The following is a 22,592-nucleotide window of genomic DNA, read 5'->3' as shown; positions in this document are numbered from 1 at the left end:
AACACCTGAGCAGACATTTTTCCGAAGAGGGACATGTAGATGGTTAACAGGCACATGAAAAGATGCTCAACATTGCTCATCATCAGGGAAATGAAAATCAAAACCACAGGAAGATTTCACCTCACACCTGTCAGAATGGCTGGCATCAAAAAGGACACAAATAGCAAATGTTGGCAAGGATGTGGAGAAAAGAGAACCCTCTTAACTGTTGGTTTAAATGTAAATTGGTGCCACCACTATGGAGAACTGTTATATGACCCAGCAATTCTACTCCAGGGTACATATCTGAAAAAACCAAAAACACTAATTTGAAAAGAAACATACATCTCAATATTTAAAGCAGTGTTATTTATGATTGTCAAAATATGGAAGCAACTTAAATATCCATCAACAGATAATGGATAAAGAAGATGTGGTGTACACACACACACACACACACCCACACACACACAATGGAATGCTACTCAGCCACAAAAAGAATGAAATTTTGCTATCACAACAACATGGGTGAACTTGGAGGGCATTTATTACACTAAGTGGAATAAGTCAGACAGAGAAAGACGAATACCATTCCATATAACTTACATGTGCAATGTGAAAAATTCAGCAAGCGAGTGAATATATCAAAAAAGAAGCAGATATAGAGAACAAACTAGTGGTTATCAATGGGGAGAGGGAAGGTGGGAGGGGCATTAAGAAGTAGGGGCAGAGGATTAAGAAGTGCCAACTATGATGTATAAATTAAGCTACAAGGATGTATTGTATAACATAGGGAATAGACCCAGTATTTTATAATAACTGTACATGGAATACAACCTTAAAAAATTGTGACTCACGGAGTTCCCGTCGTGGCTCAGTGGTTAATGAATCCGACCAGGAACCACGAGGTTGAGGGTTCAATCCCTGGCCTTGCTCAGTGGGTTAAGGATCCAGCATTGCCGCAAGCTGTGGTGTAGGTCGCAGACGCGGCTTGGATCCTGTGTTGCTGTGGCTGTGGCGTAGGCCAGAGGCTACAGCTCTGATTCGACCCCTAGCCTGGGAACCTCCATATGCCGCAGGAGTGGCCCTAGAAAAGGTAAAAAGACCAAAAAAAAAAAAAATTGTGACTCACTATTGTACACCTGTTATATGATATTGTAAATCAACTATAATTTTAAAAAATTATAAAAATCTAAACAGATGTATGTCAACTGTTAACAACAATTGTCTGGAAGCCATGACAGACACTATTGTATTGGCTGCCCGTAGTTCCGCCCCCAACTCCCATTCATGATCTCCTTGACCCATCTCCGACCCTGTACTCCACCACCTTCCAGGCAGGTGTGGCCACATGGCACAGATCTGTCCAATGAGACAAAAGCAAAGTCTGTAGGGCAGGACTCTTAGAGAAGATTTTGTGTTCTTGATTTTAAAAGGGCCAGATTTAGCCGGCATGCCATTTCAATTTCTTTCCCCTTCTTCCTGTCCGGAACACTTCATGACATCTGAGGATGCAGCAGCCTTCTTGAGATCAGGAGAGGCCAAGTATGAGGACAAACTCCAGCTACTTAAGGCTCGCAGGGCATGAGTATTAACAACTGTAATAACACATATTGCTTACTTCACCATGCCAGCAGTTTGCACGTATTAAACTATTAATCCTTTCAATAGGCCTGGGAGGTGAAGGCTATTATTGTTTTGGAAAGGTAATTTTTAAAGAGAAGTTTTAAGTTAACAGCAAGATTGGGGGGGAAGTTACAAAGATTCCCCCACCTGTCCCTACGTATGCATAGCCTCCCTCATTATCAACATATCCCACCAAAGTGGTACATATGTTACACTTGATGAATCTACCTTGACACATCATAATCACCCCAAATCTATAGTTTACATTAGGATTCACTCTTGTGTTGTACCTTCTATGAGTTTGGACAAATGTATAATGACATGTATCCATCACTATAGTGTCATACAGAGTAATTGCACTGCCCTAAACACCCTCTCTGCTCTTAATCATCCCTCCCTTTAGCCCCTGGCAACCACTGATCTTTTCACTATCTCCAGAGTCTTGCCTTATCCAGAATGTCCTATAGTTGGAATCATACAGTGTTGTAGCCTTCTCAGATTGGCTTCTTCCATTTAGTGATACACATCCCAGATTCCCTCATGTGTTTTCATGGTTTTATAACTCTTTTTAGCAATGAAAACTATTCCATTGTCTGGATGTACCACATCTAGTCCCTTGTGATGAAACACGATGGAGGATAATGTGAGAAAAAGAATATATATGTGTGTGTGTACACACACACACACACACACCCACACCCACATTGGGTCACTTTGCTGTACAGCAGAAATTGACAGAACATTCTAAATCAACTATAATAAAAAAAATGAAGCCCTTAAAAAATAGAAGTATCAGAGTTTATTCATCCTTCATCTATGGAAAAACGTCTTGGTTGCTTCCAAGTTTTGACAATTATGAATAAAGCTGCTACGAACATCTATGTGCAGATTTTTGTGTGGACATAAACCTTCAACTCCTTTGGGAAGACACCAAAGAGCATGATTGGTGGATTATATGGTACGAATATGTTTACTTTTGTAAGCGACTACCACAATGTCTTCCCAAGTGTCTTTACCATTTTGCATTCCCAATGGAATAAAGGAAAGTTCTTGTCATTCGACTGCTTTGTCAGCCTTTGATATTGTCAGTATTCTGGATTTTGGCCATTCTAAAAGCGTGAAGTGGTGCCTTCTGGTTTTGGTTGGTATTTCCCTGATGGTGTATGATGTGGTGCATCTTTTAATATGCTTATTTTCAATCCATATATCTTCTTTGGAAAGTTGTCTGTTAAGGTCTTTGGTCTGGTTTTTTTGTTTTTTATTGGGTTGTATGTGTTCTCATTGTTGTGTTTTGAGAGTTCTTTGTATATTTTGAATAATGGTTCTTTATCAGATGCATCTATTGCAAATATTTTCTCCCAGTTTGTGGCTTGTTTTCCCATTCCTTTGGCATTGCTCTTTGTAGAGCTGAAGTGTTTAATTTTAATGAAGTCCAGTTTATCAGTTATTTCTTCTATGGATGCTGTCTTTCATATTGTATTTAAAAGCCATCGTCATATCCAAGGTCATCTAGGTTTTCTCCTGTGTTATTTTCTAGGAATTTTATAGTTTCGCATCTTACACTTTGGTCTGAGGTCCATTTGAGTTAATTTTTTTTTTTTTTTTTTTTTTGTCTTTTTGCTATTTCTTGGGCCGCTCCTGCGGCATATGGAGGTTCCAGGCTAGGGTCGAATCGGAGCTGTAGCCACCGGCCTACGCCAGAGCCACAGCAACGCGAGATCCGAGCCGTGTCTGCAACCTACACCACAGCTCACGGCAACGCCGGATCGTTAACCCACTGAGCAAGCGCAGGGACCGAACCCGCAACCTCATGGTTCCTAGTCGGATTCGTTAACCACTGCGCCACGACGGGAACTCCTGAGTTAATTTTTGTGAAGGGTATAATGTCTGTATGTAGATTCACTTTTTCACATGTGGATGTCCAGTTGTTCCAGCACCATTTGCTGAGAAGATTATTTTTGCTCCACTGTATTGCCTTTGCTCCTTTGTCAAAGATCAGTTGACTATATTTATGGGGGGGAGGGGCTATTATTTGTCATCACCACTTTATAGACAAGAAATACAGAAAAACTAGAAACAGAGTAACTTTGCCAATGTTACACAGCTAATAAGTAGCAGAGCCAGGGTTTAATAATGAGTTAATAAGAGCTAATAAGTAACAGTCTGATGCCAGGATCCATGTTCTTTTTTTTTTTTTTTTTTTTTTTTTTTTTTTTTTTTTTTTGTCTTTTTGTCTTTTTGCCATTTCTTGGGCTGCTCCTGTCGCATATGGTGGTTCCCAGACTAGGGGTCGAATCGGAGCTGTAGATGCCGACCTACACCACAGCCATAGCAACGCAGGATCCAAGCCGCGTCTGCAAACTACACCACAGCTCATGGCACCGCCGGCTCCTTAACCCACTGAGCAAGGCCAGGGATCGAACCTGCAACCTCATGGTTCCTAGTTGGATTCGTTAACCACTGAGCCACGACGGGAACTCCAGGATCCTTGTTCTTAACCGCTGTGCCACATTCCCTGCCTAGATAAACAGACCCAGTTTGGGCCCTCGTGTCATGTTTGAGCATTTGCCCCTTCTTTGGATATTTCTATTTCTATGTATGAAAAAGAAATCGCTCTTTACTTGTGTTTCTTATCATGTGTGAAAAATCAATCTTGATTAGTTTAAGCCACTATTACTTAGGGTTTCTGTTGTATGTAGCAGAATACAGTCCTGCTATCCCAGCCATCAGTAGCTAATAACCTATGTGACTTGATAGTACATCATCATCCCCCCCCCACAGCCCAATCCCTAGTTAGAATGTTAGCACAATGAGAGCAGGTACCACAGCAATTGTGTGTATGATTGTGCTTTAGTACGGTGCCTGGTACATGTTAGATGCTCAACAAATATGTCTGAATAATAAAATAAGTCAATAAATGATTGAGGGCTAAAACTGCAGTAAATCAAATCTTCTGTGCTTGCTTTACTTAGCATCATGCTAATTTGCATTCATTGTGTATAGGCTAGCCAAGAGAGAAGGTGATAGTTCTATACCTCATGGTTATGTCAGTCTAAAGTGGCATTAAAAAATACTATGAATAAATCATCAAGTCCGTGACCTATTGAGAGGTAAGTGTATTTTTTTTTGGTGTCTGGTTCCCTGGCAGTTTTTCTGTTCCCTTTTCAGCTTCATCTTTAGCCATCAGTTTCTTACTTCCTTTTAATTCCATACTACCTCTAGCATCAATGTATCCTTTTGATTTGTGTATCTCATATGTGCTCTTTTCTTCTTCCTTGTCTCTCCTTATTTCCCTGGACAGGCTGCACGGTTCCTCTCCATCTCTGATAGCGTGATTTCTCTAAGGCATAGAGAACTGTTTGCTACCCTCTAACGTACCCTGCTTGTGCCATCCTCACCACTCAATATTTCCTGGTGTGATTTATCCAGCTATCAGACCATTGCCCAAAATTGGCTTTGCGGAAAGGCTTAATACGTTTGTCTTACCCCTTCAGGGACTGTTTCTGATTATCTTCCAGAGAAGCTCAGGTCTCCATTTTGCTGATTATTCACTTGAGCCAGATCGGCCATAAGAGCCATTTTGTTTAATATCAAATTGCGCTATTAATTCCCAGAGTAACGTGCAATATGTGGAAGGAGTCAGAATGCCTCTGTCGGCAGGAAGGGATTCTGCTTCTCCCTTGCAACAGCTCGCTTTTTCTCCCTGTGATGCAGTGGAGGGAGCTTTGGAAGACAGGTGAGCTGGAGCTGAGGCTCATCTCATGCAGATGTTGGTCTTGAGTAAGTCGGTGATCCTCTCGAAGCCTCAGTTTTCTCCCAAGTCTCTAAGCTATCATCCAGCCCTGTGATTTATGATTTTATAGATAAGAAATGGCAAAATAACATTAAAAAACCCATATTACAAAGGGCAGCCTTAATTAAATGGTGGGGGGGGGAGCTCAGAATTTCCCCATAACATTTATTATAAAATTAAGCATGTTATGCCTCACAGGTGGCATTCAGAAAAATAGACCATAAGATTCAAATAACAGGTAACATCAGAGTCCAGGATGCAAGGTTAGATTCATGGCAGGAATCAAGAACAAAGGGGTCAGGTCCAACCCAGTGACTCCTGTGAGACGCAAGAAAGAGCTTCAAAAAGTGAAATGTGTTTTGTCTTTCCTAGTTTTGCTGTTAATGTTCTTTATTTCCTGACCCCTACTATCCATTCTCCTTTCTCTCCCCACACCAAGTGTGTATTTTATATTTTTTATCTTTATTATGTTTGTTATGTAAAAAAAATTTTTTTTGTAGGAAATTTATGAAATAAGAAAGCATGTATTATTTCCTTGTTCATCCACAATGATCCTATTCAGGTATGTTCAGCCTGCTGCATTACAGCAATCTAATCCTTGGCTGGCTAAAATCGATGGAGTCCTAGGTCAACAGGTGAATGAACTCCTGACACTCCCCACCTCAAGGTTGCTTCCAGGCAGTGATGCCAATGGGTGGAGCAGGTGCAACATGACTAATATGCAACCGCACCATTTATTATCTACATGGACCCCATCTGAGTCAGTGGGAGAACTGAGAATATCATTCAGAACCCAGATGCTCTATAAGTACACTGGTTCAATTTAAGACATTTATGCATAACTCACACATGTTCCCTCTACTGTGCAAACCTCTCCCAGACCCCTTCCCTTCCCTTTTCCCAAGGTGGAGTCAGTTAGACCAAGTGTTGGCTTTTTGACTTCACTTGCATGGAGTTGCCTCATTATGAAATAAAAATCCTGTGATTGTAGTGAGGCTGTTGTGATAGCTAATTTTATGTCTCAAAAATATTATTATGTTTTAAAATGTGCCCAGATATTTAGTCAAATATTATTCTGGTTTTTTTTTTTTTTTGGATTGGATTTAACATTTAAATCGGTCAACTTTGAGTAAAGCAGATGCCCCTCCATAATGTGGGTGGGCCTTGTCCAATCAGTTGAAGGCCTGAATGGAACAAAGACTGACCTCCCTCTTTTGGCCACCACATGGCCTTCAGTCTTGAACTGCAACTCTTCCCTGAGTCTCTAGCCTGCTGGCCTGCCCCATCAGATTTTGGACTTACCAAGTCTCCAAATCATGTTAGTCAATTTTTTAATATCAATCTCCCTCTGTATGTACACATCCTGTTGATTCTGTTTCTCTGGAGAACTCTGACTAATGCAGATTTCCATAGCTAGTCCTGCACGTAGAAAGCCCTTAGGCAGACAGAAACAAAAACTCCTGTCCTAGAAGTGCAGGTGCAGATAATGGGAGATTACCCCAGTGCGGAATTTCAAGTTTTGGAGCCAGGACCTTAAGCTTAGATGACCTGACTGGCTGAGAAGCAGAGTTATTGCCTTATATGATAATATTAGTTGTTTCTGGCCACTGCCATGGGGTGTAGAAATCATTGAGCCTGTGATTCTGTGCTCCTCTCACCTGGTGTGGGTAAGTTTAGGTGTACTTCTCTGAGATAAGAGAGAAAGGGGACCAAGTTCACTCTCTTGCACCTTTGTCCTGTTTATACAATTCGTGCTACTTCAGGAGTAATTCTGAAAAGGAATTTCGAACTGAGTCTCAGGTGTCATTCTATGTCTAGAACACAGACCAAATATTATGGTGCAAGTACATGCAGTCATGCTAAATCCTGCAACTGTTAGTCTAACTGGACCTGCTGCTCCTTTTGGTCAAATTCCAGGTGCTCTTGACTGCCTTACCTTCTAGTTCATATGAATGGAAAATTTCTGCCGTTTCCAGTTTCCACCTCCTTATTTTACCTATTTTTCCATCAGGTCTCTGCATTTTATACCGATTGCCTTAAGTTCAGGGTCCCTTTGTACACTTTATTCGTGAATCCTTTCCCTTCTCTAATATGATTGGTTCTTCCTCTGACCAATGCTGCTTATTCAATAAAGAAAAACAGAAAAATCACCTGTAATTCTGATATCTAGGGATAGCTCCTATTAATATATAGGCCTGGATAACAAGGTGCATGGTAGTGCCCATTTACTTATACTGGAAGATTGTTGGAAGAGCAAGTTTCAGAGATGGATGTCAGGGTATAGGGGAAATTAAGAATCCAGTTTTGGACACGTTTGAGATGCCTATTAGATATCTGATTGCAGAAGGTAGGATAAGTGGTTTGATATAGGCATCTGGAGTTCAAGGGCGAAACTCAAGTTGGAGCTAGAATTGGAAAGCTATCAGTACATAGATGAAAAGTAAAGCCATAGGCAGGAGAGGTCACCAAGGAAGTAGAAAAATAAAAGAGTAGAGATTTGAGGATTGAGTTCTGGGGCTCTGCAATGTGGGAAGTGGGGAGAAGGGTGAGGAACAAGCAAAAAAGACTGCCTTACCTTCACAAAGAGTGAACAGGAAGGTATGAGAACAAGAAAAAGTCAAGTTTCAAAAGCCAATGAGGGAGTTCCTGCTGTGGCTCGGCGGTAATGAACCCGACTAGTATCCGTGGGGATGTGGGTTCGATCCCTGGCCTCCTTCAGTGGGTTAAGGATACGGTGTTGCTGTGGCTGTGGTGTTGGCTGGCAGCTGGCAGCTCCGATTCAACCCCTAGCTTGGGAACTTACATGTGCCCTAAAAAAAAAAAAAAAAGAAAAAAAGGAAAAAGAAAAAAAAAAGATTCTTAGCAAGCTTGAATCCAGGTGAAAATTAGCATCGACCACCATGTGCTCTAATAGTCCACTGAGGGCTTTTGAACATGGCGGAAGTGAATGATGCCACCCCCACCCTGCAGCTCTGTCCGCCCCCCAGCAGCGCTGCATCGGAATGTTTCCATACCCAGCCTCAGAGATCTGTCTCCTTTGACAAACCTCCAGCTTGAATTGTTGGAGAGCCCAGGCAGGGCAACTTCAATCCATCCACCTCAGCGTCTCAGCAAAGAAACCAAGCAGATGCTTGGGGAGCTCATCTCAATGCACCAGAAAGTAAACTCTAGCTTCTGCTTGGGATTTCTTTTGTGTCCTCCATTCACCTCACTGACTTTTCCTGTCAGCCAAGAGAACATGCTGGAGGCCGTGGAAAAGCAGCAGCTGATGGTGGCAAGAGTGCAGGTCATCCCAGCTCAGCCCCTTCTCCTTTTGAGGGGCTTGTTTGGATGTCAATATGATCCATGGGGCCTGATTCCATTCCAGGCACCTCTAGCCCAGCAGCCCCTGATCCCCTAACCAGTGAACATTGTTCCCAGGCTATCCACTGCAGTGAGTGAATCCCTTAGGAGGGAAAAATGGGCCTTTATTCCACAAAAGGGAGAGGAGGAGGAGAAATAAAATTTCATCTTTAAAATTGCCTCTTCAAGTCTGATGTCTGTGAGACCTTTACAAGCTGAGAATAATGCAGAGACTGCTCATCCTTCCTCTCACCTCTAAACTGCCAGAACTTGGGTTCTATGGCTTCCCTCCAGAGTGTATTTTGATTCCTTTATTATTAATGACTCTCCTGGCTGTCGTTAATACCTCCGTGAGTAGATTTATATAGTGTTTGCTTCTAATAGCGAAGAGAGCATTGGACAACTAAGATGCACTGCATGTTGTCATTTATTTTCTAGCTTTTTTAAGGTTAAAAACTAATAAACTCCTCAATATTAATTAGTTCTGGAGTGAGACAAATTTGGGTTCAAATTCCAGGTCTCCTGCTTTCTAACCACATAGATCAGAGGTGAATTCCTTGATCTCTCTTGGCCTCAGTGTCCTCATTTACAAAGGGGAGGCATGAGTTGTATTCACCATATGAGGCTGTTAAAAGTTAATACACCTAAAGTGCTTGGCACATGATAAATAGTGCCAAGTATGTACTGGTGGCGAAAGACTATAACGAAATAAATAACATTCGGTCAGGTGGTGTCATGTTCCATAAACAAAATTAAAGGGACTCAAAGAGTATCGGAGGGAGGTTGCTATTTCAGATAGGGTGGTTAAAGAAGGCCCCTTTAATGAACTGACTTTTGAACAGAGACCTGAAAATAATGAGAGGTGGGGAGGCATGGGGATATGTAGGGAAATGACATATGTTAGGGAGGTTGGAGTGATTGCAAAGTCTTTGGAACAAGAGCATATTGGCAAGAGCCACAAAGAGGCCTGTATGGAAGTAGAAGAGTGAGCAAGGGGAACAGTGGCTGAAGATGAGTTTGAAGAAGTAGAAGGGAAACTAGATCTTTTAGGATCTTCTAAGGCCGTGGGAAGGATTTGGACTAATTGGGGTAAAATGGGAAGTCATTGGCGAGACTCAAGACAAAAAGGAACAAGATATGATGATGTTTTGAAAGGACTTCTCCAATGCAGTGTGTGATATCCACACCATAGTGGGTGAGCAGGGAGGCAAAGATGCTGTATGGAGGACCATGGAGTAATCCAGGCAGTAGATAATGGTGGCTTGGACAGGATGGTTGCCATGGAGATGGTGAGATGTGGTCAGATTCTGGGTATAATCGCAAAGTAGAGCTAACAGTGTGTTAGAACATGACAAGGTAATACAAGAAAAAAAATGTATATATATGTATGACTGAGTCAGTGTGCAGGAGAAATTGACAGAACATTGTAAATCACCTGTAATAAAAAAAATTAAAAGTAGAGCTAACAGGATTTGCTGAGAAACTGGATGTGGGAGAGGAAGAGAGGCATGACTCCAAATTTGCGGTGTATCAGTCAAATGGAAGTAATATAGCACGACTAAAACCATAATTATGAAGACTGGAAATATGAACAAATATTATGATACAATGTTAAGTGAAAAGAGTAGAATTCGAAATGGTTTGTTTTGGGGCGTTCCCATGTGACTCAGCAGTATTGAATCTGACTAGTGTCCATGAGGATGCAGGTTCGATCCCTGAGTTCGCTCACTCAGTAGCTTAAGTATCTGGCGTTGCTGTGAGCTGTGGTGTAGGTCACCGATGTGGCTCGGATCCTGCATTGCTGTGGTTGTGGCAAAGGCCGGCAGCTCTAGCTCTGGTTCGACCCCTAGCCTGGGAATTTGCATATGTCTCAGGTGCAGCCCTGAAAAGACAAAACAAACAAACAAAAACAGTGTGTTTTTGATGATTCCAAGTTGGTACCTTGCCAGTGAGTGGTCATATGCCAAAATAATAATACGTCTATGATAAAGAAATTTTCAAAACTTATAAGCCCTAAATCCAAAGGCAAAAGGTTAGTGTGCCCTTTTCAGGATTTGACCATCATGTAACTTCACAATTAGCTCTTTTGATTTCATTGCATAAGAAATGGAATCACAGAATTTAGACATGGACAGGGCTTTGAAGATCATCTGGTACATCTATCTCCTCTTACAGAACTAAAGGCCCTAAATGTTAAAAGGGTTCCATTATGTCACATCGCTAATTATGAGCAGAGCCCAACCTAAAGCACAGCCTAGTAATTCCTCACCCCCTAGTCCATGTAAATCCCTGCACCCAATTTTATTTTCTGCTTTGAAAATTATTCTGGAAATATGTTTCTTATAGTTTACTCAAACCTTTTCTCTTGGTGATTTATTCAAAATCGCTATACTCACATAGACTTGTTTGCATGCAAAGTACACCCTATTTTCAAAGTCGGGAAGATGTGAAATGTCTTTTCCTCTGCAAAGCCTTGCACAACATGTGAATCCTAATATTAGACCTTCAAATGTGGAAACTTGGTAAATCCCACATGTGCATAACAAACGCTTACTCCACATTTTCCCAGGGTCTCTGATTTATTCAGCAGGGCAAGTTATTAAGAACTCTGTAGTGTTGGGTGAGAGAGAGTTACCTGTCATCATAAATTTGAGTCTGGAAGTAAGTCAAGTCAAAAACTGGGAAAACCCCACAAAACCCATTGAGATTTTACATTTATTAGATTCCCATCAATGTCACCTTCCTGGTTCTAAGGTTTGGGGGTGAATATTACAGAGGAATTAGAAAGAAAACCCCCAATAATAAGACGGGTTACATATCTTTTAGAGGGATTCGGATAGTGCAGAGAGAACATCATGATTCCTGAAAGGAAGGCAGAGCCAAATACTCATATCACTAGATTGGTGATATTGAGGTAGTACTAGGTAGTAGAAAGAGCTCGGGGTTGGAACTCAGCATACCTAAGCTCCGGCCCCTGTTCTCTCACTAGGATGAACTAGCTTACCCCTTCAACCTTGAGTGTCTAGTGCTGACATTCAATCTGCAAGTATTTATTGTTTCAACTGTGTCACGGACTGCAGCAGACACTGTGAGTAGCCGACTCAATATTCATCCCTCCTTCTTACTTGATCATAGTACCCTGGTTTAGGGAGTGGTGGTGGTGGTAACATGCTCGGTTAATCTCTTTCCCAACCTCCCTTGTAGGTAGGGGGTGATCGTGTGACACAGTTTTGGCCAATGACATAGAAGCAGAAGGTGGCTCAAGATGAGCATGGATGTCAGGGGTTCCTGGGAGGCAGAGAAGACTTGGTTCCTTCCTACAAGGAGTTCGGAATCTTGTTCTGTTTATTACCAAGTTCTATGACAGACGAAGGCTACCTCACTCAGCTTGCGAGGGAGAGGAGAAAACTGAGAAAACTTATTGGAGGAAGTGATACTTAAACTGGGTCAGGAAATATCTCTGGGCTTCTATTTTCTCATTTATAAAACAAGAGGAATGAACTAGATCCACTCTGTCTTGAGTTTTTAAAAAAATACAGTGATTTTAAAAAAACCTGCTTATAAACACAGAGGAAATTTAAAACAATAAAAAGCCATATTCTATTGGGAATAATAGACAGGGCATTTGGATATATTTGGGGGAGGGAGGGTGCAGATGAGAAATTCAACAATTTCAATGTGAAACTACAGCCCAGGGCAAAGAATGAGCTTTATTATGAACCATGGCCCAAAGATGTACAAAAGTTATTTCTATTAATTTGTTTTTGGACTCATTTTTTAAAATCATTTTTCCTTGGGCAAAACTCCAATTGCAAAAATTCCAAACAGTGAAAAGAACGACTTTCCTGTTCACAGAAGCAAGGGAAAGGGGGAGGAAGTGAACCTGGCCCTCTGAGAAAAAAGGAGGGGAGAATTAACTTGACAGCATCAGGATCAGAGACAATGAACTTTAAAGGCAATTGCAACTTGACTCCCTGTTATTGGAGATGAGAACTAATTTTGTTTCCAGCTTTCCTGTGAACAAAATGTTTCCATACCCCTTATCTTATTTGATCCTCATAAGAACCTGACAGTGAGGCATTGTTAATATCCTTGTTTGACAGAGAAGAGAGCTGCTGGGATCTACCCAAGGTCAGGCAGCATAAGGAAGTGGTAGAACTCGGACTCAGACACTCCCGACACCATCTTCTTTGTGTGATTCCAGACCTGCATCAAAAAGAAATCATTTGGATGTCCTTTAGCAGGGAAAAAAAAAAATCAGTGCATATATTTCCTACACCAAATGGTCAAACAGAAAAATCTTCGTGAGGCAGTAAATAGACAATTTTCTACTTCAGTCTCATAATCCAGCTATTACAATTTAAAGCCAAGCAAGGGGAATTTGAAAGTGGGATTACAGGAGGTAACAGAGTAAAGTGCCTTAGAGGCTGAGTGCTATATGAAAGAACCAACCACTCTTACCAAAATAAAACTTTACCTGTCACTTTCCAAATGTGGATATTCCTAGTCACATGACTCTCCTGAATGATTTTCACATAAGTGGTGACTTAGGGATTAAGGTTTTTTCCTCTTGTGAGACCACATCTTTGCACAGGATCTCCAATGTCACTGTGTGAAGGGGAGTCAGCCCAAGGCCACACCACATACCTAACAGTCTTGGCCATGCAGCAACACACATCACCTCTGCTTTCATTTCATTGGCCAGAACTAGTCACCTGACTGCCACCTAGAAGAACACGAGGCTGGATCATGTAGTTCCTGTCTGGGTGGCTGCTCCCCAGTCCCAAGGCTGCATAAATGGAAGGAAAACATGGATCTTTGCTGTCAGATATCTCCGCTGTAGGGTTCAAGATAATCCAGCATGTGGTTCTTTTCACCCTAATAAAACCTAGAGAGGCCCCAAAGCATTGTTCCATTGCAGCAATCTAGAAAGAAGACATTTTGTACCAGGAATATTGGCTGAATTAGAGGAGTGTTGTACCATCCACATTGGCTCAGATAAAGCAGCTAAGCAAAGCAAAAGTGGCTAGAGCCAGAGAAATGCTGAGAAGACTCTGTGCTTTAAAGATGAGTTGGTGGCTACTATTTGGTACCCGCTTCATGTAGCAGTTTTAGAAGCACAGTGTCATTGAGACCGCGGGCCAACTTCCTCCTATGGCTCTCCTAGATTCACTTGTCTCATTTTCTGCTCTGTTCTCTGCCCGAGGAGCTTCCCTGTATGTTCTACATTAAAGGGTTCCATTGCCCTCCAGATCCTAGATGGATTTGACCAATGGAAGTCCTTGCAAGGGACCGAGGGGAGAGAGGGTAAAGGGCAGGGACTTATGCCCTCCCCTCCCCCTTCATTCCTGCAAGGTCCCTGTACTGAAGGTTATAGTCCTCTCTCAAGGCTCCTTGCTCTACCCTCTCTTTTCTTCCAGGTTCTGGTCATCTCTCTCTCTCTCTTCAGGTCCTTTCAGTCTTGGAGGTGGTAAAAACTCTGTTGCTAGCCTAGGATTTCTGCAGCATGTCTTGTGGCTCCCCCTGGATCCCACTCACATTTTCGTTCCTTGTTCCTTTGTAAATGTATTATTCCAATTTTATTTTACCATTTGTTTTCATTTGTTGTTGTATCTTTTTTTTAAATTTGTTAACATTGTGGTTTCAGCCCCAAACAGTAGGTCTATTCTCTCTTTACACTACAAGAATCTTTTTGTTGTTGTTGTTCTTCTTAGCATTTTAAAATAAGGGATTAGAGATTCAGGGCTTTAGCCTCCCAGACCTTGTTCTTAGCGGGCTTTGCTAGTTTTGTACATTCAGCCTTGATTCTGTGTCCCTCGTTCCTCTTCTAGTACATGCCCTTTGAAAATCTGAGCTCATCAGCACGCTCTTCACCCAATCACATGTCCCTCATCATTGCTCCCTGGATCTTCTAAAAGAAGAAATTGCTAACAAGGCAAGTGGAAGATTCATCAAATAACTTTGCTTTTTGCCGAATGAGAGTTCTATCAGATATCAGAAAAGCTGAATTAGGACAAACCCAGTATGGGAGGTAAAAATTTGTTTTGAGATTTCCTGTGTTACTAGAGAAATCCAGAAACACTAGACACTGGATTTCATCTGTTCTTTGCCCAATTCTTTGTCTCCCTGTACATTGGATTATTCCCCCCAGTTTTACCTGTTTCTATCCCAGCTCCAAGCTGAGTCATCTCCCTCCCCCAATTCGCCCAAATCTCCAAGGAAGATTTTGTTCGATTTCCAGTTCCTACATCTAGCCTATACTTCTTTGATCCTGCCTAGCTGAGAAGCAACTTTATTTTAGCCTTGACTGTTATTGAACCCACTTGTCCTTTTCATTTTTCTCTTCCTTGTATTTTCATAAGTGAGTGGCAGTATAGTATAGTGGTAAACAACAGGATTTTTCAGTCAGAAGTTAAGCTTGAGTCCTGGTTCTGCTGCTTTCTGAGTGACCTTGGGGAGGTTACTTAACTCAATTCTCAGTTTCCTCATTTATAACATGGAGATAATAAAGATTCCTAGTTTAGAGAACTATCAAGAGGTTTAAATGAGAAAAGGAATGTATAATGTATGGTACATAGCAAGCATTCAATAAATCTTGGTCATTTTTTTTTCATTATAACGCTCTGTATGTCACTCAAATACAGGGTTGTAAATTTGATCTGTTGTTCAAAGTGGGACCTGAAGTCTTTATATCCCTTCTAGAAGCCCCCAGAAGTGTTCTTGTTCATTGCCTACCAATGTCCACCAATTAGTTCTGGTTATTGCTCTAAATTGAGAATAGTTAACTCATATATATTATACAAAATCATATTCAACCAACATATATGGATTACTTCATAAATATCAGATATTTTGCTCATAAATTTTCTACCAAAAAGGTTAATGGCACTACAGAGTCAGAGACAAGCAATGAGGAGCTTTTTTTTATGTGGTACTATAGATAATCTTCAACTCTTTTATTCCTTATTCTAGTCTGACACTAAACTCATTTCTAATCACCTGATCCACAGACAATCTTTTCTGAAAATATGGTATTTTAAAAGTCAACCATAGGAGTTTCCATTGTGGTGCAACAGAAACAAATTCGACTAAGAACCATGAGGTTGCAGGTTTGATCCCCAGCCTCGCCCAGGGGGTTAAGGATCCAGCATTGCTGTGAGTTGTGGTGTAGGTCATAGACATGGCTCAGATCTGGCATTGCTGTAGCTGTGGTGTAGGCTGGCAACTGTAGTTCCGATTAGACCCCTAGCCTGGGAACTTCCATATGCCACGGATGCAGCCCTAAAAAAACAAAAGACACAGACACAAAATCAACCATTGACACATGAAATTTAGCTGGGGAGGGATAATTTTAAAGTCACTTGTTTTTAGAACTCTTTTACTTATCAAAATACAGCACTTTGGATGAATATAATTCAGAATTCTTTTTTAATGGTCATTTGTTTCTTGATAAAGCTCTGCATTTGTTTCAGATTATATTTACCCTCTCATTCTGTACCTGCAGACTTGTACCAGCTCTTTTCCTATCTCCATATACCGAAGTTTAGCCACCTTTCCCCTTTTAAACTTCACCCATCGCTTCATATATTCCAAGACAGTTGCCTTCCCTGCCTCCTCTTTTGAAATATTGTTTAATAATCTGATGATTTTTGACCTGGAAAGACCTCTGGAAGTTACCTACTTTGTTGGGGATGTTCTTGGCTACAAGTAACAAGATATGCAAATAAGGTGGTTCAAACTATAAGGGTGTACATTTTTCAAGTAACACTTTGAAAGATACTTCCAAGATTGGAACTAGGTCATCCCAGGGTTGTTTCAAAGGCTCAAAAATGTCACTGGGGAGCCTAGATCCTCTGATCTTTCTGTGCTGGATCTTCAGTGTGCATGCAATCTCTCCTTTCAAGGTCCTGGGCAAGTCGCAGAAGTTCCAAGTATCACAGTCTCACAGCTCAGCATCCCAAGAAGAGGGGAATGGAATGGGGCCAAAAAGTCCTTCTCATGCAGCCTTATCTTTTATCAGGGAGGACTCTTCTTGAAGATCGCTAGCAGATTTTACTTTAATCACATTGGCCATACCTGATTCGCTAGCTTCCCTTTAGACTAATTAGTGCCATTGTTGGCTTTAACAATCACAATTAATCCCCTGAGGATGGGAAGATTGACATCAACAAACAACTGCAGTTCTTTTATTCAAGTAGGAGGTAAACTGATGGATAGGCCTGTATCTCCTCCCACCACTATTTATAGATGAGGACTCTGAGGTTCACTGAGGTGAAGGGCTTTGCTAACAACCACATACCTAGAGAATGTCAAAGCCAAACCAAACCCTAGGTTTTTATGTTCTGGAATTAACATCTCCATCCTATGCTCTTGAAAGTAACCCCTTAACTGTAAAAAGTTCTGGGGAAGAAATGGAAGTCAGTGAGGAAAAAAGTCAAGGGGAATTTCTGTTTGTATTCTAAGTCTGAGACTTACAGGGTGATAGATAAACTTGCCATGTCCAAGTGTGGGAGGTTATTTCATTCATTCGCTCAACAAGTATTTACCACCCTCCTATACTTACGTTAGGAACGGCGTTAGGTACTGGGAATATAGTTCATTTGGTTCATTTTCATAATTGCCTCCTCAAACAGGAAATGGAAATATAGGGGTAAAATAGTAGAAATCAATGTAATTGAGGACAGAGATGACCTATACATTTCTCCAGCCTGATTATTTCCTCTTCCTAGTCACATAGGAAGACTACATTTCCCAGCATCCCTTGCAACTAGGTTGGACCATATGACTGGCATGTGACCAATGGGATGTGAGCAGAAGTAGTGTGTGCCATTTCCAGGCTTGGCTGTAAAACCCACTCTACTCTTGACAGGGGTCTCAAGGTTAAACCAAGGCCATCTCTGCTAGTCATTTCACCAGCAGTTTGGATCGTCAAATAATATCTTCTCTTTTTCCTCCCTTCTTCATATGGTTTAGAAAACTAGTAGGTTTAGGGGTGGTCTTGAACTTTCATAGCTTTTTAATTTAACTTTTTTAACATGGATTCCTTTTAATTAATACCTTTGTCTTATTTTACTTCAGCTTCCTTAAAATGAGGAAAGGTTTTCCTTTTCTAAATATCTGAAACAGGAGTTCCTGTCATGGCTCAGGGGAATCCAAACTGACTAGTATCAATAAGGATGCAGATTTGATCCCTGGCCTCACTCAGTAGGTAAAGGATCCAGCATTGCCATGAGCTGTGGTATAGGTCTCAGATGTGGCTTGGATCTGGCGTTGCTGTGGCTGTGGCATGGGCTGGCGGCTACAGCTCTAATTCAAACCCTAGCCTGGGAACCTCCATCTGCCACAGGTGCAGCCCTAAAGAAAAAAAAGACACCCCCCCCAAAAAAAAAAAATCTGAAACAGAACTAAACTGCCATCCAGAGAGTAAGGCTAAGGAGTAATGACCTTCTTATTGGAAATTCAAGCCAGTCAAAGATAGTGGAGAATGGGGTTGAGGTTTGTATTAGGGATTAGACCTTAGTTTTTGCTTAAATCCCTTCTAGTCTTGAGATTCAATGTTTTCTAGCATTCACCCTGTTTCTCTCTCCTAACATCAAAAATCCAATGGGGGAGGGGAAGAATGCAGTAACAAGTAACAAGATAAATCTAAGCCTTTTAAAGTTCTAAGAGCCTCACATTTAAAATGGCAGTAGCAAACCCAACTTCATTGAGATGTTGGAAAGATTAATGAGATAAAAGATAAGATGGTCTTACAATAGAGCCTAGCATATAATAAGAGCTTAAAAATGATGTTATTTAGGGGGAGTTCCTGTCGTGGTGCAGTGGTTAATGAATCCGACTAGGAACCATGAGGTTGTAGGTTCAATCCCTGGCCTTGCTCAGTGGGTTAAGGATCCAGCATTGCTGTGAGCTGTGGTGTAAGCTGCAGACATGGCTCAGATCTGGCATTGCTGTGGCTCTGGTGTAGGCTGGCAGCTATAGCTCCGATTAGACCCCTGGCCTGGGAACCTCCATATGCCACGGAAAGCACCCCTAGAAAAGGCAAAAAGACAAAAAAAAAAAGATGTTATTTAAATTATTATGTTGTTGAAAGACACCTGAACACAGAGGTTAAGAACCTGGACTTGTCTGTATTCCAGTCCCTTCTTAGTCATTTCCTTTTTGTGTCACTGTGTGTTGCACGTGGCCCCAGTCTCATATAGCACATTGTTCCCATCTGCAAAATGACAATAATAATATAATCTGTTCCACAAAGTTGTGGTGAGGATTGCGTGAAGCACCCCAAAATGTTAGGTTTTAAGTTCTTTTTGCCAATTATATCTCTTTCTTAAATGAGACAGCATGGCACCAATAACCATAATGACACTATATAGGCCAAGCAATATTGGCCCTTTCAAGTTCTCTCTGTTTGAAAATGGGAGAATCTCTTTTCTGGTTTTGTACATGAAGTTTATTCTTGCTATATCTTATAAGTCTCTTCTCAGTTCTGGTATTAACAGTAGGTTCATAATCAATTCTGTATTAAAGCTATATGCCTACCCTTCTTGATTACATATACATACATATCTTTTCTCATTTGTTAATATGAAATATTTGGTATTGTGACTATTTCATAAGTTCTAGTATCTAAAAGTGTTAAATCACTTCTAAAATCCATCTAATACTTGTGTGAATAAAAATCACATTCTCATAATCATTGAGGAAGATGTAAATTGTCAGCCTTTCAAAACAGGCTGAAGTGCTTTGAGTTTTTGCTTCAACTGAAGTTTTAACTTCTGAGTTAATGATTCAGTGGTAGCTATTGGCTACATATAAGCAAGCCCTGGAGATTGAATAACAGCCTTAATCAATACGTCATTAAAATGCATGAGAACATTGAAAGTAACCAATGATAACCAGTGACCTATGTAGTGTATGGAAAGGTTATCTGACTTCTAAGCCATTTATAGCTGATTTGAACATAAAAAGAAGATAACCTACAATAGCTTTTGAATCTTTTGAATAGACAATAGAAATCAATTCCATAAGTCTTTGTAATCTGTTCTAGTAACCCACAATGTCACATGTTCAAGATAGCCTGCCATATGTTTCATTAAAGGTAATCTATATCTGGAGGAGATTAAAACCAGGGACAGAGAAAAGCAATAGTTTAACTCTCACTCTACTTCCTCAGTTTAACAGGAGCCAAGTTCAAGAGGACATAAGAACAACAAAGTCAGTGAAGGAACCCATTGGAAGTCAGTTATTTGTGAGTCCTTATATTGTTCTTATCTACCTAACTCAGGAGGATGGGAGACCAGTATTGGTTGTTGTAGCACAAGGAGTTATGGTACCCTGGAGAATTGTACAGGGTTGTGGCTTTGACATCAAACTAGATCTGGATTTGAGTCTCGGCTTCATTATTTCCCAGTCGTATGGCTTTGGGCTCATTGCTTCACCTTAGAGTGTCACGTTTTCCTCATCTGTAAAATGTGGATAACAGAGGAAGTGTGAGAATTATAGAGCACTTTGCAATGTATCTGACACATAGTGCAAAATAAATATATCTGTCGTCATCGTTATGTTTAATTTTTCATTAGCTAAGTTACTTTGGCTCCCTGGGTCTCAGTTAATCTCATAAGTCAAAAAGGGTATGACTGTTTGTACTCATCTGAGGGAATAAGGTTGTGTTAGATGACCTCTAAGGCCATGTCCTGTGATTCTTGGAAGAATCTATATATTCTTCTCTATCTATCTGTCTCTATCTAGCTACCTACCTATCTATCTATCTAATCTATCTGTCTGCCCGTCTCTATCTATCTATCCATCCATCCATCCACCCACCCACCCATCCATCCATCCATCCATCCATCCATCCATCCATCCATCCATGCATCTACTTGTCTTGAGAAGAGCAGAGGATTAAGGCTGACTACATAATGAATCAGGAAATGAGCAAAGGCAGCCCCATGATAGAGTCATTTTGACACCTCTCTTTTTTCTCACACCTCATGGTCAATGTATTATTCATTAAACAAATACATAAAAATATGTATTGAGTACCAGTTGTATGGCAGGCACTATTTTAGGAAACGGGCGATAAAGTGATGAAAAGTCAGACAAAACAAAAACTCAAAGTTTTTGCCCTGTTGGAGGTCATTTCCTACTGCCAGAAATGGACAAGAAACAAACAAGTAAGTGAATGCCATGGCATCAAGGCCTGGGGGCTGTGGTACCTTAAACCTGACTCTGCTGACTGCCTTTTCTGATACCACTGTAGAGATCACCATCATTTCTGGCCTGGGTTACTGAACCAGCCTCCTCACGGGCTGCCCTGAGTCCGCTCCAGCTTCCCTAACGTCAAGTTCCCACCCAGAAACATATGTGGATATGACATGTCATCACTTCTTTACTGAAAATCTGCAAATGGCTTCCTAGCCCACTTGAAACAAAAGCCAAAGTCTTTCTATGACAGCCATTGGCAGTCTCTTCAATGTCTTCGGACTGCTCACCTGCTTCTCTCCACTCCAACCACACTGTTCTTCCTTGAACCTGCCAAGCCTGCTGCTGACTTGGGACCTTTCTGCTTCCTGCCTCCTCTGCTGGGCTTCACTCTCTGTATCTTTCTCCTTCACCTCATATGGGTCTCAGCTCTTCAGAGGTCTTCTTGACTGCTCTATTGAAAACAAATTCTCCAGTCCATCTCCCTTTAGCCCCTTATCCTGCTCTATTTATCTTCATGGCACTCATGATCTCACAGCATTCTCTCGTTACTGGTTTGCTTGCTAACTGATGTTTCCCTGCAGTGGAATGTAAGCTCCAAGGTCAGGACTTTGGTTCACTGCTGCACCTCTAGCCTCCCAGCACTGTGTCTGGTTCACTGTGGGCCACAAGCCCAAGCAAAGAGTGCAGGTTCTGGAGCTGGATGGCCCAATTTGAAACTCAGCTCCCTTAGTCATGATATCTTAGGCAAGTCCCTCAACTGCTCCTCATCCATACAATGGAGATAATAATAACCATGTAGATATAAGGTTATTATCATGAGGCTTAAATTGGTTAACATTTGTAAAGGGCTTGGAGTTCCCGTCATGGCACAGTGGTTAACGAATCCAACTAGGAACCATGAGGTTGCAGGTTCGATCCCTGGCCTCACTCAGTGGGTTAAGGATTCAGCGTTGCCATGAGCTATGGTGTAGGTCACAGATACGGCTCAGATCTGGCATTGTGTGTGTGTGTGTGTGTGTGTGTGTGTGTACACTGTCTCTAGAAAGTTCTTCCTTAATATGATTCTTTTGGTACTGGAAGGCTTTTTAAATTTCCTTTTAATCTTATCTATCTATTTAAGAGTATTTATTCTGAGAGGTCTGTTTATCCCATAATGATGAGCCTTTAAGCTTATTCATTTTTGCATTTCCGCCAGCTAGCAGAGCCTGGCAGGTAATAAGCATTCAGTAAACATCTACTGAACTGACCTCTATTAAAATATGAATAATCCTGGGAGGAGTTTTCTAGGCAGAGTACAGCCTCAGCTATTCCTGCCCCTCCCCTGTCTCTCAATCCGCCTCCCTCATGCCTCATCAATGCCACACTGTTCAAGAGTTTTCCAGGATGTGGATTTTTAAAACTAAAGATTATAAATAATAGTCACGGAAAATCGCTCTCTCTATGAAGTCCTATGAAAGGACTTCAGATCAGTGGGTGGGTGGCCAAACCAGAAGCAGGCTCTTATTTATAAGTTAGGTGAACTGTTAAGTACGTACACACGGTGTGTACACACAGTGTATATACACACGTATCCTTTTTATATACGGAGAGAAACAAAGCGAAAGATTTTTTTTCGCATTTCTCCTGCCTTAACCACAGAATGTTGTTT

At 41.2% G+C, this 22,592-nt stretch overlaps 1 long non-coding RNA gene across 2 annotated transcripts in view; it reads left to right on the top strand.

Annotated features, from left to right (window-relative positions):
- The window catches only part of LOC102157760, an 83,778-nt gene that overhangs the window by 33,541 nt on the left and 27,645 nt on the right, over positions 1 to 22,592 (top strand). Inside the window, exons 3-4 of one of the 2 annotated variants that reach the window (XR_298411.3) lie at positions 4,609 to 4,715; positions 19,914 to 19,988. This is a non-coding gene — a long non-coding RNA (uncharacterized LOC102157760). The remainder of the gene's footprint in view (positions 1 to 4,608; positions 4,716 to 19,913; positions 19,989 to 22,592) is intronic. The other variant, XR_002343921.1, reaches the window with a different exon arrangement.

The sequence above is a fragment of the Sus scrofa genome, chromosome 5, assembly GCF_000003025.6.
Source record: "Sus scrofa isolate TJ Tabasco breed Duroc chromosome 5, Sscrofa11.1, whole genome shotgun sequence".
Lineage (NCBI taxonomy): Eukaryota > Metazoa > Chordata > Mammalia > Artiodactyla > Suidae > Sus > Sus scrofa.
Note: the sequence above shows the minus strand (reverse complement) of the source record. Positions and strands in the feature narration are given on the sequence as shown.